The following is a 16829-nucleotide window of genomic DNA, read 5'->3' on the forward strand; positions in this document are numbered from 1 at the left end:
CTCTAGAGAGTTAGTCCATGGTGTAACTAAGACAGAGCTGGCTGTAGACATCATCAGTTGAGTTGTGTCACCAAGGGAAAATATTTACTCATGGAGTCTAGAGTTAGGTTCAGTAATCAGATTCCCAACTTTGAGCTGCCACCCTCAGGAAACCAGATAACCTTGGTAAACTGCTTATTTGGACTTCAGTTTCCTCATCTACAAAATGAATGCCTGTCACGGACAGCATGGAATGCTGTAAAAGACATGCCTGACATACAATTAGAGCTTGGTCCATGGTTGCAATTATATTTTCACGTATCATTTTTTTCAGCACTCTGTAACCGCAGCTGATCATATCCTCTGTGCCCAGTCTGTACTGGGAGCTAAGGATATAGGCTTGTTTATTTCATAAGCATTTGCTGAACAGCTACCACATGCCAGGGCTTCCCTGGTGGCTCAGCAGTAAAGAATCTGCCTGAAGTGCAGGAGACCTGGGTTCGATCCCTGGGTTGGGAAGATCCTCTGGAGAAGGGAATGGCTACCCACTCCAGTATTCTTGCCTGGAGAATCCCATGGACAGGGGAGCCTGGCGGGCTGCAGTCCATGGGGTCACAGAGTCGAACACAACTGAGTAACTAACACTTTCACTTTCATTTACCATGTGCCTGGCAGACACTGCTGAGCCCTGAAAACGGACTTGGGTGGAAACAGACAAGACCCCTACCTACAAGGTGGCTCAAGGCGGGGGAGGCAGACAGACATTCAAATAACAAAAATACCTGCCATGGAGAGGTCCTTGCTGAATGCCAGAACTTCATGGGGCTCCCGTCCAGTGGACTCATCACTGGGGTTATCAGCCCATTTTGCAGATGAGAAAACTGAAGTTCAGAAATGTGAAGAAACTTGTCTAGGTCCCCACACCTAGTGACTGGCAGAGCCTCAACTATCATAGAACACAGACCAGCCTGACTCCGAAGTGTGGGATCTTTCTCAACCGCACACAGCTGCTGGGGTATGTTTCAAGTTTCTGGGTGAAGACACCAGGCCAAGGCAGAGTCGAGAAGACGCATGGACACCAGAGGCATACAGCTTTCAGAGGCTCCGGTCTGGGCAGGATGTAATTTGCAGGCTACAGAAGAGGATTTGAGAAGAGTACGCTCCTCTGGGCCGTGAGGGGTACTGGATGTGTCTTGGTTTGTGTATGTGTGTCTGTGACCATACATGTGTGTCTCTGTTTCTGTGTGTGAATGTGTGCATGTACCTCTTGTGTTTGCGTGAGGAGGGGAGGCAGACATGTTTGTATGTAAGTGTATGTGTATTTGCATGTCTCTGTGTGACTGTGTATCTCTGACTGTGTCTGTTTTTAAGTGTGTGTGTGTGTGTTTGAGTGACAGTGTGTGTCTGAGTTGGGGGTGTGTGGATAGATGTGTGCCTGTGCATATGCATTTGTGTGCATCTCTCAACTGGCACGCGTGTCTTTGGAGACGTGTCTGTGTGTGCGAATGCCTCTGTGGGTGTGTGTGGGGTGAGCTGCCCCCCTCCCCCTCCGCAGGTGTTTCTGTGGAGCTAATCGAACTTGTCCTTCAGAACCAGGGAAACAACAGCGTCGGTGCCTTTAGCCTTATCTCCCAGCCTGCCGTTCTGTCAGAGGAAATTAGATTTGCTTGGCACAACCTGCTCCTTGTGAGGTCATTTTGGCTGCGGTCTGCACGTTCTGCTCTCCTAGGTATTTGTCTTTTGATTGCTTGATGAATACGTCCCAGCCAATGTCGAGATTAAGAGAACATGAGTTTCGGGGGTGGGGGGCAGTGGTTTAAAATAAGAATCATCCAAGGGTGTAACGTTAGCTGTCTGTCTTCTTTGCTGTGGACTTGGAAGCCACGGTGAAGAAGATAGAGCTTTGGCTTTGGAATGGTAATGTTCAAGTCTCCTGTTGGCCCCTTACTTAAAAGCTGTGTGACCTTGGGGAGGACACTGTACCTTGCCAAGCCCAGGGTTTTTTACATGCTAAATTCAGTTCTTTGGAGGAGCCAATATAATAAAAGATGAAAATGTTCTCAGAAATCCACAAAGTCCTTAAATTCTCTCATATCAAGGCTAAGAGGCTGAGCGGGAAGTCTCCAGGCTCAGAGGTCAGGAAGGTGTATGTTTGGATCCTGGCTCTATTCTTTTCCTAACACAGGAACTTCAGCAAGTTGTGATGCCTCCCTGAGCTTCAGATTGCTTCTCTGTTAAACAGGATATTATTTATAAGGCATTTAGCTCACTGTTAGCCACTGTGAGGGGCCCCCAAACGAGAGCTGTTACTATTTTGGCTGATACAACAAGGTGATGGGAATATGAATATCTTCCCACTTTCAAACTGTCTGTGAATGTAAGCAAGACACAGCCTCTGGGAGCGAGGGGGGAACCGACAATGTGATTTAGGTGATTTACTATTATTTGTTTTTATGACTTCAAGACGCAGCGTCAGCAGAGTGTTCTTGGCATCGCCATTTCTGACCAGCAATTTGTGTTTCCTCTAGAACTCAGAGGCTGTTCTAATTGCAGAAAGGAGCTGAGAATGAGGTGGCCTCCATCCCAGAGTGGTCTAGACCAACTGCTGGGGGCCAGCTTCCCCACATCTCCAGCCACATCCCTTCTACAGGATTCCCTCACTCCAGCAAGGCTTCACCTCCTGCCCGTTGCCTTGGAACATGCTGTTCCCTCCCTGGGAATAGCCCTTACCACCACCCTACCCCCAGATTGTCTGGGCTGGGCTCCAGGTGCCTCTGTTCAGGCTAAGACAGATGTCCCTGCCCCATGTCCCCAGCCTACCCTGGATTCACCACACCATGTGTGATGCCCAGGGCATTTCAATGGTCTGCTCTGTGTCTGGCTCTCTCCCAGCCAGTGCCCTCTAGGAGGGCAGGGACAGGGAACGACAAGGCCCTCAGTGGATGTTTGCAGAGTGAACCCATGGAGATCAGCTGTTTTCTCTGATTTTCTGTCCCTGCCCCCTTAGATGCAATGCCTTCAGATATCAATCTATTCATCCAGACTCGCTTCTGACAACCATTTTGCTCAAAAACAGAGATCTTGGAGAGACTTACCCTGTCAATTTGGTTTGGTTTAGAAGCAGGTGTATGTCTGCTGGACTGCTGGTCTTTAATAAGAATGCCACGCAGGCCAGAGGACAAAAGTTTCCCAAGCGCCTGGCCAGCTTTCTCCAGTGTTTTAGGGCTAGCGTGGGGGTTTGTCATAAGGACCGTGGTCATCCATGTAGACCTGTGACGTCAGCTTTGGAGAGTGGTTGGGGACCTAGGTTCTGGAGGTGGACTACTCAGTTTCCAGCCTCAGAGACACTGAACCTCTTTGTACCTCGGTTTCCTCATCTGTACATTATCTGCCTCACTGAGGTCTGGTCAACATTAAAGGAGCTCATCCAAGTAAAGCCCTTGACCCAGCGTCTGGTGTAAAGTGAGTGCTCAGCGGAGGTGAGCTAGCGTCTCTTAGCACTGCACCTGTAACTGATGGAAACGCCAGCCCAGGCCTCCGCTGTGACTGTAACAGAGGCCGCACAGCTGCAGTGAGACAGCGACATCCCTTCTGCCAGAGCTGAGCTCCGGGAATTAGACGTTGGAGTTACTCCTTAATTCAGATGAGTTTTTGTGAACAGGAAGACATCATTCAAGAAGAGATATGAGACCTGTCTGTACCTGATGCGGTGTGAGCCTTTCTCTTCCTCAATGGGTGCCTGGTTATGTGAGTTGGTTGCCTTGGTGGTTGGGTCACCTGATGGCATACAGCAGCGGTCAGCAAACAACAGTTCTCAGGCCAAATCAGGCTAAATAAAGCTTTACTGAAACACAGTCACGACCATTCCCTTACATAATGCCTATGAGTGTTTTGCACCATAATGGCAGAGTTCAGTAGTTGTAACCGAGACCACAGGGCTTGCACAATCTACAATAGTTTCTGTCTGGTCCTTTACAGAGAAGTTTCCCTGGTGTTAGACTGAAGTAGGATTAAAGCTGATTAAGCTCAACCAGAACACTGGGCACCATCCCATCTCTCGCTCTCCCTCAAGCCCTGGCATCAGGCTGGTCACCAAGACCAGATTATTTTACCCCACACTGTCTCATACATTTGGTCCCCCATCTCTTCCACAAAAGCCACAGCCTTCGTTCAGCCCTTTCCCCACCCCTCTTGACTATCACACACGAGGGCCACCACCAGCCCATAAGGTGTCTGGGTGAATTAGATAAGGATATCTTCTGTGGGTCGATGCAGCTCCACCACTCGTCGCTGGGCAGCAGGGGTGCCTCTTGGCTGGAAAGCCCCCACCTAACACAATTGATTATACTGGATCAACTGTAGCTCTTACACCTCTTGGTTCCGTCTGTTGATTATAGTGTCTTCTGGCGTCCCTGTCCAGGCAGTCCTCCACACCAGAGCTAGAGTGATCCTTGTAACCAACTTGACCACTTCATGGCTTCCCCTGGCCCCCAGGACAGAGCCTATGAACATGATATTCAAGGCCCTTCGTGGTTTGGTCTTGGCTAGTCTCCCTGTCCCATGGCTCAAAACCTGCTCAGTCCACATCACATCTGAGCCCCGTCATGCAATTTGAGCCCCCACCCCCACCGCCACTTGCCATGAGACCTAGATTTCCACACTTGCTAATATTTGGGGGATCAGCACAGTCTTGTCCTTAGTGAAATACTCTGCTTTTCCTCTTACCCATCCAGAAAATTCCTAGTCATCCTTCAAATCCACTGCAAGCATCTTCTCCCTGTTTCACCCTCCCCAGTTCTCCCAAGCAGACTTGGACCCTTCTTCTGCAGTTTGATTCAACCATGGTCCATAGCCCATCAGTGGGTCAGTTAGCAGGGTAGTGGACCTTGATGAATGCTTCTTGAAAGATGAATTAGGGTGAAAACACATAAGTGCATCATCTTTGTCAGGTGTGGGTATAACACAGTATGAACAGCACAAGCCATGGAGCTGGACTGCCTACACGCAAATCCAGCTCTGCAATTGATTAGCAATGGCCTTGGGCAAGTGACTTCACCTTTTTGTGTCTCAATTCCCTCATTTGGAAAACAATGATAATGATAGCACTTCCTTTATGGCCTACCATGAACATTAAATCAGTATATTACTTAATATATGTTTGTATATTATGTATAAATATATTTGTATGTTTGCACAACTATACCTTGGAGATATAGCACATTTGGTTCCCGATCAATGCAATAAAGCAAATATTGTAACAAATCAAGTCACACAACTTTTTTGGTGTCCTGGTGCATATAAATTATGTTTACACTATAGTCTATTAAGTATGCAATAGCATTATTTCTAAGAAAACAATGTACATACCTTAATTAAAAAACTACTATTGCAAAAATGGCACCCAGACTTGCTCAACACAAAGTTGCCACGAACTTTCAATTTATGAAAAACATAATATCTGTGAAGTGCAATAAAGCAAAGGAAAGGCCTTATGGGCTTCCCTGGTGGCTCAGTAGTAAAGACTCTGCCTGCAGTGCAGGAGACGTGGACTAAATCCCTGGGTTGGGAGGATCTGCTGAAGGAGGAAATGGCAACCCACTCCAGTATTCTTGGCTGGAAAGTCCCATGGACAGGGGAGCCTGGCAGGCTACATTCCATGCGGTGTCAGAGTTGGACATGATTTAGCAACTGAACACGTACACACGGACACATATATATTATATATACATATATATATATGGTGCTAAGTCCCTTCAGTTTTGTCTGAGTCTTTTCAATCTTAGGGACTATAGCCCACCAGGCTCCTCTGTCCATGGGACTTTCCAGCCAAGAATACTAGAGTGAGTTGCCATTCCCTTCTCCAGTAGATCTTCCCGACCCAGAGACCAAATCCGCATCTCTTATGTCTCCTGTGTCGGCAGGCAGGTTCTTTACCACTAGTGCCACCTGGGAAGCTCAATATAGATTAATATAGATATAGACATAATAGAGATCTACTATATTATCTGCTTAGAAAGATCCCCGGCCACACATGGAATGCTATAAACATGTTAGCTAGTGTGTGTGTGCATGTGTATGACCGTGGTTTATGATGAGCCTTATCTGAAAGTCGATGCTCTGGCTGAATCTATTTTGATCCTTATTAAAGCAATTATTTGATTATATTAAATTTTTTGGTATTCTTTTCTCTCTCCTTGACTAGACAGGCAGCTCCTGGGACGTGATAGATGTGTCTTATTTATCTCTGCATTCCAAGCATCTAGCATCATACTTACTTGATTAATGTGTGTGTGTGTTTTTTTTTTTTTAAGCAAATGAGAAAATGAGGCCTAGGTGCAGAAGGTGAAGCCCCCAGGGTCTCCTTACTCCAATAGCAGGGTCCAGTATCCTCCCGCCCCTCCCCAGCCTCCACCTTCTCCTGGAGGAAACATGCCAAGCCTGCCTGGGATTCAGGCAACTTTCTCAGGCTATCTGGTGTCCACGATGAGAATAGGTGAGCACAGCTCACTGTCGGCGAGAAGGAGGAAGGCATGAGGGACCCTCGAGCAAGAAATGGAGCTTCCAGACTGATGCCGGGGAAAATGGAAACTGCAGCTGACCTAAGAGATTTCTATAATGAGAGAAAACCAATTTAAATGCAAATAGCCCACAGCTAGTTGGGGAAAGATTCCACACTGCCTGCCGAGGAAGGATGGGAAACAAACACAGCCCTCATCATGAGGCTGGTTCACCACTGGACAGGAGGGTTGCTTTATCTGTTTAGGATTAAAGTCTAAACTAGTGACCAAAGTCACATGCATTGCTGGCAGCATTTCCTGGTGCTCTGTTGTTCCCATTGAGAAATGGGGGTCTCTAAGGGGGCCAGCTGTCAGCCACTACCATTTACTGAGGTCCTGGCAGGTGATAATTGCCTGGCACGACATAGAGGACAAAAGATATCCTGTAGATGGGCACGGCCTCTGAGGGGCCTGCAGCCTAGGGACCTTCAGACCCTAGTCAGTTCTGGAGCCATAATAACAACCAACATTTTACAGAGCATTTTATGTTCCAAGCCCATGGCTAAATGCTTGATATGATAGTAACTCACCAAATTCTCACAGTGACCCTGTGAGATACAGCCTATTATTATTCCCATCTTATAGATAAGCAAACTGAGGTTCTAAGACCCAGACAGGGTTCCAGAACTCTGGCTCATACTCCCCTGATGTGCTGGGGAGAGACATAGAGTACACGTGCCCCAGAGCAGAGATGCTCGAAGTCTGGACGCCCTGGGACAGAGGCTGCCCGTGGTCTTGGCCTGGGACAGAACACATAATCCTGATCAACAGAACAAGAGGTATGGGTTGCTCTGTCATTAACTGGCTATGTGACCTCGAGGGTCACTTTCCCTCTCTGGGCTCATTTGCTTATATAAAATGAAGAAAGTAGTCTCAAATGATTTTAGGCTATAAAATTCTATTATTCTAGGACTCCAGCTACTCTCAGGAATAGCCATTGTCCAGCTGATAAAACACCTCCTTCACTCTCCTTTGTGGCCCGGGCCCTGCCCTCTACCCCTTCTGGCCCGTATCTGTTGCAAGGGAGCACTTTAATTTCCTCCTTTGGTTTCATAATTCAAGGACAGCACCATCTGCCACATTAAATCCACAGTTCCTGATAGCCTCCTTCTCAAAACAAGAGATGGATAAAGGCTTCATCTGGTTTATTTCATGGACAGAGAAGGAGCTGGCAAAACCAAGTGGGGACAGCTTTGGCTTTGCAAGCTGCAGTAATCCCCTAATCTTCTGGGAGGGCCCCAGAGCCCATTCTGTCATCTTCACCGCCTACTCTGGCCAAGTCATTGTGATGATGATGATGAGAGATGGCATTTACTAAGGCGCTTCTGAGTCAGGCATGTTCCTAAGTGTTTTGTGGGTTAATTTATTTCATTTCTACCATGTCTCTGCGAGGAAGGAGCTAATAAACATAGCCCCACTTGACAGATGCAGAAACTGAGTCGAAAGAGGCTTCAGAAACTTGCCAAAGGCTAAATGTGAACTGGCTGGGGAAATAAACAAATGCAAATACATCCCAGGATGGCCAGTCTGAGAAGGGCGGGGCTTCACAGCCCAGTGTTCTGACCTCTGCTCTTTGAGAAGGTGGAGCCACTCTCCTCTATGAAACATTCACTCATCACGTTTTTGTGGAGCAGCCCACAGGGAGCCGGGTGCTGCTTTCCAGGCTGGAAACAAGGCCCACGGGGGCCCAGTCTCCTAGGCCTGACCCTTCTGTACAGGAGACAGGCCCCAAATAAGCAACTGAATACACAGACACAGTCATTTTAGGAAACTACAAAAGGGGGCGAGAGAGAGACATGGGTAGATGGGGAGAGAAGGCCTCTTGGCTAGGAGAACTTCTGAGCAGAGACGTGGGCGTTCAGCCTCGGCCCTGGACTCCTCCACCTCAGCCTGAGGGGTGTGCGTGGCCTGATGGCTGTCTGTTGGGGGGTCTGTGAGGGGTCTGTTCTGTGCTTTATGAGGCATTCAGTAGCATCACTGGCCTCGACCCGTAAGATGCTGGTGGCAGCCTGCTGTCTAGTGTGACAGCTAACACTGTCCCCAGATGTCACTAGATGTTCCTGGAGGACAAAATCTCCCCGATGCCGAACTGCTGAGCTATGAGGTCAGCAAAGCAGACAAATGGGCAGAAGGGATAGCAAAGCAGGCTGAGTGCATGAGAAGCCAAAAGAAGACTGGTTTGGCTCAAGGGCAGGGGCCCGGGGGGAAGGCGGGTGGGATCATCAGGGCAATGGGCTCTTTTAGAACTCTCTCGAAAGTCCTCAGTAGCATGCCTCTGTGCCAGGAAACGTGCAGGCCATGCCCAAGGACCTAGTGCACACTCTAAGGTGGGCATAGCCAGGGTGCCATCAGCTGAAGGCAGACATCAGCATGGGGCTGTCCATGGTCACAGAATAGAACGGGATATTCTGGACACAAGGCCAGCAGAGCTCCTTGGAAGGCAGTGAGCACAGTACCGGAAGGCCTCGGGCAGGCAGTGTCTGGACCGCCTCATGAAGAGGGATACAGGTGACTGAGGCCCTCACCTTTCCAGCATCCTGGCTTTTCCGTTGCCATTAGCAACCACCCCGCTCCCCAGGGCCCCATCACAAACTATTTCGGTGGATTTCTAATCATGGTAGCCGCCCTAGCCTAGCAAGGGGTTGGCATGAGACCCAGGCTTGGCTATCAAATTCTTTCTTACTGGAGTTAGAATATTGGGCAGAGAAACCCACGGGCAGAGGATGACTTGAGTCAGCTTTTCTAATGGAAATGGAACAAGGCATGTTCTTTTGTTCTGGCATATTTTTTTACTCTCTCAGCTCCCTAAGAGACCATCATTTCTCTCTCTTCCAAGGCCTCCTAGTTTTTCAGCTTTTCCTTGTAATGCCCTTTTGATTGATGTATATCTATTTAATTTACCAGTGAGTTTCTGATGCTTGAAACCGCAATTAAAATAGAAATGGTGCATTGTGAAGAGGGAAAAGGGAGTGTGTATTTCTGATCCATTACATTCGGTACTTGACATTAAACAAACTGTGTATCCTTCTCTCTCCTAGCTGCAACCAGGAGCTTCTCCAGGTCTGGGACCCTGTGTTTTTCTTTTCGTACCCACATCACTCAGCTCACACCTGCCGCCTTCTTAATTTAGTTCTGGCTGTGCTGGGTCTTCGTTGCTGTGCATGGGCTTTCTCTAGTTGTAGCAAGCAGGGAGCCCCTCTTCATTGCTGTGTGCGGACTTCTCACTGCAGGGACTTCTCTAGGCACCCAGGCTCAGTAGTTGTGGATCGTGGGCTAGGTTGCCCTGCAGCACGTGGGATCTTCCTGGACAAGGTATCGAACCCATGTCCCCTGCACCAGCAGGTGGGTTCTTTACCACTGAGCCACCAGGGAAGTCCTAGGGCTGCCTTCTTTTTGCACTCATCACAGCTTGTAATGACTTTGTGGGATAATTTGTTTACTATCTCCTCCCCCACTGTGCCGGAGGTCCCACGGAGAGAGAGCACGTGCAGTCTTAACACACAGGGTGACCGACCATCCTGATTTGCCTTTGTCACATGGGTTTCCTGGTCTTGGTCTGCCAGTGCCAGAATCAGGAAAATCCTCAGCAAATTGAGACAGTGGTAATCCCACCACGGCAGGCATACGGGAAGCTTTCAATCACCATTCGTCCCTGACACTCAAGAACTACATGTTGAAAGGGACTGTAGAGGCATCCCAGCATAAGACAGATTCTTTTCTTCAATTACGTTTTTTTCACACCTACTCTGTGCCAGGGAACCAGGTTGCCCAAAGCAGGAGATTCAAGGAAGGGGTGTTCCAGCAGCCAGAACTGCAAGTGCAGATTAGAACCAGACTGAGGAGGGGCTCACACGTCAGGCTAAAGAATCTGAATACACACAGGTGTGACAGATTCCAAGCAATTTAGAAGCAGGGAGGAGACCTGGAAAGAGGAATCATTTAGGAGTGGTGCCTCAGCAGCATTTACCCCAGGATCTCTAATGAAGGAAACTTTTGCAGGGGCTGCTGAATGAGGGGATGAAACCTGAAGTCGTTTTGTCACTTCTTCCTAGGGTGTATTTCCTTTTTCATTCAAACACAGCCATCTGCTCAGTTCAGCATGCAGAAAATGCACCCCTCTGGAAACATACATTCATTCGTGGCTATGTGGTGAATCCTGCTTCTTTGCTTCTCATGGAGATCCAGAGACCTGAACTATTCCACGAGACCATCCTTGGGGTGGGTTTCATTCCTGCTCTGTCCGCAGGTGAAAAACATGGATGGGCAGCCAAGCACACTTTGGGGGTCTGAAAATCATCAGAGAAGAATATGTTTCTAATCCAGCTCCCTCATTTCAGAGAGGGGCTTCCCAGGTGGTACAATGGTAAAGAATCTGCCTGCTGATGCAGGACACTCAGGAGATGTGGGTTTGATCCCTGGGTCAAAAACATCCCCTGGAGTAGAAAATGGCAATCCACTCCAGTATTCTTGCCTCAAAAACTCCATGAACAGGGGAGCCTGGCAGGCTCCAGTCCATGGAATCACAAAGAATCAGATACAACTAAGCAAGAGCATGGCAGTGGCATTTCAGAGAGGGCTAAGAATCTTCCTAAAAAGACCTAACAAGCGAGAAGCAGAGAATGGGCTGTTCACTCCTTACCTTTCTGAATAAAGAACTGAACAGCATAGAAGGGAGCCCCTAGCAGACAGGAGAAAGTTCTAGGAGGTGAACAGATGCAGAAATAAAAAGATAGAATCAGGTGGCTAGAGAGTTTTTCCCTCTTTAAAGTCTTTCTCAATCCATATTACACCACGAAGACACTCAATGGGGCACTAACCTCTGTCACACCTCTCCAGATATCCCATTTAATGAACATCTAAAAGGCTTCATGAGCCTAGAGTCTTCAATGGGTGACCCTGTTCCTCTAGAATTCAGTAATACTGCTTCATTTGCATAATATTTCTTTTTATGAGTAGCTTCTATTTGTGGCTTTCCATTTATAGTAATGAGTATGCTTCCCTTTAGAATCAACATATTTTGAGCTTTAAATGTGAGACAAATTCAAGAAAAATACTGAGGGAAGAGGAGACCCAGTAGACCAGGGGTATACAGCTGTTGCACAATTATTGGTGGTCTTCAAACAACTGAAGCTTGAAAACAGGGGCAGAGGTCAAAGGTCATGTGATCCCAGGCTGCTCACCTGAGCAGTCTCCATTCATGTCATTCAGCAAATGTCAAGCCTGAAATGTAAAAAGTGGCTCCTTAAATGAATTAGAGACAGAGACCCTGGAAAAATGTCAGGTTTCTTCCCATGACCTTGAACAGATAAACCTCCTGAGATGAGAGAGAGTAGATCTATTGTTTAACTTGGCAAAGGACCTCCTGGTGACCCCTTTAGAAAGCGGTCTCCTTTCTAAACAAAAAGGTGGCTGGTGAATTTATATGATTCCTATGAAAAATCACTGGAACAGTGATCATGGCAGGCATGGGGTGGAAAGGCAGTAGCAGCCTTATTGGCACCGTGTTAAGTTCTGTGCTTCCGAAAGCTTCTCCCTTGATGCAAACTCCCTATAATGCTAATGCTAATATTATCTGACATTCAAGGAGCACATACTATGTGCTACGACCTCTTCAAAGTTCTCATCCATTCATTTAATCCTAACATCAGTGCTAGGAGACAAGTATTATTACTCACATTTTACAGATGAGAAAACTGAGGTCTTGAGAGGCTAAGCATCTCCACAAGGACATAACCAGAAGAGGGTAGAAGCAGATTCAAGCCCAGGCAGTCTGGTTCTAGAGCCTGCCCCCAACTATCACACTTCACAGAGGTGAACGAGTACAGGCTTTATCTTCATCTTACAGATGACGACTCTGGGCTTGGAAGGTAGAATAATTAACCTGAGATCACACAGCTAATGAATTGTGAAGTCAGCTAAACCACCTCCCAAGAGTAAGCAGCATTTTCCTGAAAGCAAGTCATTTCACTAATTAACAAATGTTTATGGAGCATCTACCCTATGGGCAAGACCCCTCTTCTTGCACACACGTGCTCTTGCACTAGCCATGTACAATTGGGGGCATTGTTCCCTCCCTACTCTCCCTCAGACAGGGGTACGGGGCAGTAATCTCATGACTTCTTCCTGGGCCTCTGGGTATCTGGATGAATCTAAGGCAGACCTAAGGGCCCCAGAGACCTCACTGTGTGGCAGAATCAGCCAACCTGGGCAAAGGCTGTAGAAACTTTATTCTGGTCTCAGTTCTGACATTTTCTGCTAGAGTCTCTGCGCCTTCCAAATGGTCTGACTTAACTCATGGGGTTATTGCAAAAATGCAATGGGATGATGGGCAAAAGACTTTTCTTCCTGTAAATGGCTCCACGTAAATGGTGGCCATTAGCTTGCATTGCTCTCTGGTGCATGGTTTTAAAAAGATAAATTATTGTTTGTTTCTAGTTGTCAAAGTCTGGGCGTTACAGGAAAACACACAGAAACAAAGAAAAAATTGTTCATTACCCCTCCACCCCTTGATGATCTCTATTAATCCACTGATGTATTTCCTTCTGGCTACAAAAATGTAAATGTGAATATAATCATTGCCTGACAAAATCCAGCAGGGTCCCATTGCACTAAGAATAAAATCCAAACTCCCTGTAAACGCCTCACCTTGGCTTTCAAGACTAGTTATCCTGCCTGTGCCTGACTCTCCCCACCTCTTTTCTCCCTGCTCACGCACTACTTCTCTTCCTTTATTTTCTTTTCTAATACTCCAGTTGCGTTGTCCTTAAAGCCTTCGGCACTCTGCTGGAAATGCTCCTCCCCAGATCCTCATGACCAGATGTTTTTCAATGCAGGAGGCAATCAAACCGTCAGTTCCTCGGATCATCCCTACCTGTCCCTCCCTCTGAACGAGCCCATCTTACATCTTCTTTATGGCACTGTACTACTCTCAGAATTACCTTGCTTATTCCTGAACATATTCTATATGTATGTCATCTGCTGCTGCTGCTGCTGCTGCTAAGTCGCTTCAGTCGTGTCCGACTCTGTGCCACCCCAGAGACGGCAGCCCACCAGGCTCCCCCGTCCCTGGGATTCTCCAGGCAAGAACACTGGAGTGGGGTGCCATTTCCTTCTCCAATGCACGAAAGTGAAAAGTGAAAGTGAAGTCGCTCAGTCTGTCCGACCCTCAGCGACCCCATGGACTGCAGCCTACCAGGCTGCTCCATCCATGGGATTTTCCAGGCAAGAGTACTGGAGTCGGGTGCCACTGCCTTCTCCGGGTATGTCATCTGACTGCCTCCCAAATAATACACTCACCTCGTTGCCCTCCATCACCGAAGTGTTCAGAATATTGTCTGGGACACAGCACCTTAGCTACTTAAAAAGTGAATGGAGAGGGCGTGGGCCGCAGTGGGGCTGAGGGCACCCCTGGCCACAGCCCGCCTGGCTTCTGCCGCCTTGGGTGGACCCCGGGGGCCCGCCTGAGTGGGTGTCCCGCCCATGCGCGGAGCTCTGCTCGACACACGTCGTGGCGTCCTTGGCCGCAGGCTGGGCCTGCGCCGGCTGCGTATTCTCTGAGCTCAGAGTCGCGGCCCCCGCAGCCCACCGGCCGGACTCCGATGCGGGGCTGGTTGAGCCAGACCTGTGACGTGTCCCTGGCCTTCTAGTGGAGCTTCCTCAGGCGGGAACTTCTGTCTTCCTGCCTTACAGAGGAGCCCTCCCCACCAGCCAGCCCCTTCCCCGCCCCTCCGGCTCCAGGATGGGCGAGTTCGGGGAGAAGTCGACAACTACATGGGGCACCGTCTGCCTCAAGTGCCTGCTCTTCACTTGCAGCTGCTGCTTCTGGCTGGCTGGTCTGGCCTTCACGTCTGTGGGCATCTGGACGCTGGCCCTCAGGCGTGACTGCATCAGCTGCTGGCTTGGGGCACCTGCCTGGCCACAGCCTGCATCCTGGTGGTGGTGGGCGCTGTCGTCACTGTAACTGGGGTTCTGGGCTGCTGTGCCACCTTCAAGGAACAGAGGAATCTGCTATGTCTGTCCTCCATCCTTCTTATTAACTCTGCTGGAGATCATTGCAAGAGTCTATGTCTACTCTCAGTGGCTGAACGCAGAGCTCAAGGAGAACCTGAAGGACACCATGACCAAGGGGTACCACCAGCCAGGCCACGAGGGCGAGAGCAGCACCGTGGGCAAGTTGCAGCAGGAGTTCCTCTGTTGTGGCAGCAACAACTGGCAGGCCTGGCAGGACAGTGAGTGGGACTGGCAGGACAGTGAGTGCATCCGCTTGGGCCAGGCAGGTGGACATGTGGTCCCCGAGAGCTGCTGGAAGACCATGGTTGCTGGCCATGGGCGGTGGGACCACGCCTCCAACGTCTACAGAGTGGGGGCAGCTGTAGACCCTCATCCAGGAGAACCTGAGGATCAGCGGGGCCATGGGCCTGGGCATCGCCTGTGTGCAGGTGTTCGGCGTGCTCTTCACAAGCTGCCTGTACAAGAGCCTGAAGCTGGAGCGCTGTTGACCGTGTCTGTGGGCGCCAGCCCTCCACGTGCGCCGTAGCTTCTCGCGATGTGGTGACTACTGACTTTCCTGACAGCCAGGCTGCTGCGGTCCAGGATGTGGCTCTGCCCCTCCTCTGCGGGGGAGACTGGGTTCTGATGCCTAGGCCCCCCACCATGCCATCACCGGGACCTCTGGGGACCCCCAAACCCCAGAGGCAGCTTCAAGTGCCTTTAGCTGCACACCAAAGTCCCAAGGCCTAAAAGGTCAGCCCCACCTATCTGCTGGGGTAGGTGGGTGGGGGCTGGGGATTAACAAGGGTCCCCCTCCCACCACTGTCTTCTTTGGGCTGAAGTCATGGCCTTGGGTTGCTCCCTGAGGCCTGCGTGAGTTGGACAGAAATGGGCTGGCACAGGGGGCACCGAGCAGCAGGCGAGTAGGCCCCAAGTGCCTCCCCACAGACCCCTCGGGTATTGGGGCCTCCTCCTTAACTGGGGAACAGCCCTCCTGGCCAAGCCTCTGCCGCTCCCCTGCTGCCCTCCCACCGTGCTGACCACCATCTGCAGCCTTGTGTTCACTGGTTCTTTGTGGTCACCCCTCTCCCAGAGGCAGGCATCCCGTGGGTTATAGTCACTGCTGTATTCCATGCCTAGGACTGCTCCTGCTACTTGAGAGGTGCTCAATAAATGTCTGTGGAATTAAAAAAAAAGGGGGGGGGATGGATTTTATTAATGTACTTTCAAGCTGAGATCATACTATATTAATGGTTTGCAACTTGATGTTTTCACTTAATATGGTGTGACCACAATGACTTTTCCCAGGTGGCTCAGTGGTAAGAAATCCTCCTGCCAAACAGAAGACCTGGGTTCGATCCCTGGGTCAGGAAGATCCCCTGGAGAAGGAAATGGAAACACACTCTAGTATTCTCACCTGGGAAATCCCATATGGACAGAGGAGCCTGGCAGGCTACAGTCCATAGGGTTGTAAAAGAGTTGGACACGACTTAGCAACTAAACAAAGACTTTTAATGGTAGTGTGGTAGTCCACTGAATGGATATATCATCATTTTCAATTAAGTCCCTGTTATTGACTAGTTGGGACATTTCTTTTTTATTTGATTTATTTTATTGAAGTATAATTGATTTACAATGTATTAATTTCTGCTGTATAGCCAAATGATTCAGTTATACAATCATATACATTCTTTTTCATGTCCTTTTCCATTATGTTTTATCACAGGATATTGAATTTAGTACCCTGTAGGACCTTATTATTTATCCATCTTAAATATAACAGCTTGCATTTCCTAATCCCAATCCACCCCTCCCCCACTCCCCTTCTCCCTTTGCTAACCACAGATCTGTTTCCTTTTTTGGGGTTGGAGAGGGGACATTTCTGATACTTGTATTTGCAAGAGATACTATAGCAACCATCCTTGTACACACAGAGTTTTGCATCCCTCCATGACCATTTCCCTAGGATTAATTTCTAGCAGTAAAATCGTGGCATCAAAGCGGGGATCGTGTTTATCCTCTTGATATATATTGCCAGATTGGCTCGAAGAACAGTTGTACCATCTCTGAGTTTGCTTTGATGACCCTTAGCATTTGGCCTTCTTAATGGAATCCTCTGAACACAAAGGAAATGTCACTATCTGCTTACTTAAGGTTGAGGTCACTCAGCGAGACAGGTGATGTCTGCTGCCTACAGAAAGCCCCTTCATTTCCAGTGACGGGTACACCTTCGAGCACTGACAGGGCCGGCATGTGATTTGTGGGGATCCTCTAGGCAGTGATGCTTTAAGACTAGAAGTCGCT

General features: G+C 48.8%; 1 long non-coding RNA gene and 1 pseudogene across 1 annotated transcript; both read left to right on the top strand.

Annotated features, from left to right (window-relative positions):
* Window positions 1-431: 431 nt before the first annotated feature.
* Window positions 432-5691, top strand: LOC133233437 (uncharacterized). The gene is made up of 3 exons (XR_009731707.1): window positions 432-1134; window positions 1570-1708; window positions 2508-5691. It is a non-coding gene; the product is annotated as an uncharacterized LOC133233437 (long non-coding RNA).
* An 8583-nt stretch (window positions 5692-14274) lies between these two features.
* LOC133233340 (CD151 antigen-like) lies at window positions 14275-15035 on the top strand (annotated as a pseudogene).
* Window positions 15036-16829: the final 1794 nt, after the last annotated feature.

The sequence above is a fragment of the Bos javanicus genome, chromosome 20 (genome assembly GCF_032452875.1).
Source record: "Bos javanicus breed banteng chromosome 20, ARS-OSU_banteng_1.0, whole genome shotgun sequence".
NCBI lineage: Eukaryota > Metazoa > Chordata > Mammalia > Artiodactyla > Bovidae > Bos > Bos javanicus.